The sequence below is a fragment of the Myotis brandtii genome, unplaced genomic scaffold (assembly GCF_000412655.1).
Source record: "Myotis brandtii unplaced genomic scaffold, ASM41265v1 scaffold565, whole genome shotgun sequence".
NCBI classification, from domain to species: Eukaryota; Metazoa; Chordata; class Mammalia; order Chiroptera; family Vespertilionidae; genus Myotis; species Myotis brandtii.
Window position 1 is genome coordinate 2,482,229 of NW_005370105.1, and position 2,039 is coordinate 2,484,267.

Sequence of the window (2,039 nt, forward strand, 5' to 3'; positions counted from 1 at the left end):
CCCCATCCCTGCGCAACAATAGCAAAGTCCCTCAGTAACCAGTGCTGATTTCAGAAATAGGAGTGCCAGAGGGCAGCTGGCTTTGGCCTTTGAATTTCAGAATGGTTGTTATCTGCCTAACTGATTTCTTTCTCAGTCTCCCTTATATTTGTCTTTGAAATCAGTTCTTAGCCACATCACACTAAGGAAAAGATGCCAGTGACACTGATGTGACTGGCTTAATGTCGTATATTGTTTCAGCTGAGACCCTGTTAGAAGTCAGAGCCCTCACACTGGCCTCCACCTGACTTTAAGTCTATGCAGCCGGCCTGCCCGACATTCCTTATAACCTAGAATAGTGGTTTTTCAGCATTTATGTCGTTCAGATATGCAACACACTTGAATCAGTAACCTCTCTGCTCATACACCTGCCTTACTTTTCCCTCAAAGTAAAGCTGTGATGCGGGAGCTAGAGGACCATGAAAGACTGAAATCCATCCTTCAAATACAGTGCAGTGAAGAAAAATACCTTAAGCCTAGAGCAGTGGTCGGCAAACTGCGGCCCCTTGAGTGTGGCTCTTCCACAAAATACCACGTGCAGTGCGATTGAAACTTCTTGACCACAGTCAAGGGGCCAAAGAGCCGCATGTGGCTCGAGAGCCGCAGTTTGCCGACCACCGACCTAGAGGAACATGGTCCAGCTTAGATGTCTCAGTTGTCCTATTGACTTACCACACGAGTTCACTTTTGTTTGAAGAATTCGAATGAATTAGGGAGACTCGGTGTTCGATCCAATTCCAGTGCACACATTGGGTTTGCTTTCCCTGCATGGGTTTATTAAACCCATGGTCTAGAGTTCCATCTGACTGTGACCGCCGCCTTAGTCTCCAATATATGGAGAAGCGAGTCATCTTGAAAAAAATTTTTTTTCATTTTTTTTTTCCAAACGGAAAACAAGTTCCCTTAATAAATGTCAACAGAACAGAAGGTGTTGGTGACAACCTGCTAAAACAGTGATTTAATTCCCCCCCAAGCTACCTACGGACCCTCAGGTCTCATCAACGCAGTCAAGACACATCCTTGTTTCTGAGGGAAAGGTCACTGCGGTGAAAAACGTTGCTCCGGGTGATCCCTCCGTGATTTCTAGCCTCCATCCAACATCCCATCAGGGTGGAAAGGTTGGGAGCATGAAAAGCAACCAGAAGGACGCCAAACCCAAGACTGGGATGTCCCTGAGCAGGAAGATGGGCCCAGCGAGGGTGCATCAGAAGGTCACAGAGACCAGGCACGGGACCTCGCTCGTACACTCGGCGGTGGTTGTCATTGCCGTCCTGGGCGCGGAGGCCTGAGCAGGCAGGTTTATTTGCAGTCACGTTAGCTGACTGCCTGGGGTTGAGGAATTCCACCCCTCCTTATCCCTGTGACTTTAGGCAACTTTCTCAATTGCATAATATGCTGAGTAAGAAAAAAAGGAGGTAATTAGCCAACAACAGTCCACACCTTGTCAGGAAAAAGGACAGACCTGTTAGAAGGTAAAAGTACACAAACCTATCAGGAAAGTCAATGCCAATCAAATAATTAATATTCCGAAGCAGTAGCTGTTCTTTTCTTCTGAAAGTTCGCTGGCTCTGTGGACTCGCTCTTTGAATGCGGCTGCGCGGTGTCCAGGATGACTGAGCACAGAGTCTCCTGGGAGGTTCAGAGGCCTCCAAGCTTCCCACCCGCCTGCCTCCATCACTTCCCCTGGCGTCAGCAGGGCCTTCACGGTACTTAATGCCGTTTGGAAAGGTGGTGAGTGTGGTATCAGCACCTTGAAAAGCAAGTCAGAACGATTTTGGAAGCGTTTGCCGTTGTTCGTTGTCTTGTTTCCCTCCCACTGACATGGATAATGGAGGATAGGCTACAGAAGTGTAGTGAGTCCTGGCCGGTAGCTCGGTTGATTGGAGCATCGTCCCCTTAAAATCCTGATTTCTGGGCCTCATCCTCCGGAAATTCTGTTTCTTGGTTACTAATGTTGTGGCCCCACCCCGTAACAAAGAAACAGAATTTCCGGAGGCTGA

The 2,039-nt window shown here is 48.2% G+C and overlaps 1 protein-coding gene across 1 annotated transcript in view; it reads left to right on the forward strand.

Moving 5' to 3' along the window:
- LOC102257347 (dihydropyrimidine dehydrogenase [NADP(+)]) overlaps positions 1 to 2,039 on the forward strand; it is a 251,999-nt gene that overhangs the window by 6,714 nt on the left and 243,246 nt on the right. The gene's annotated exons all lie outside the window — the stretch shown is intronic.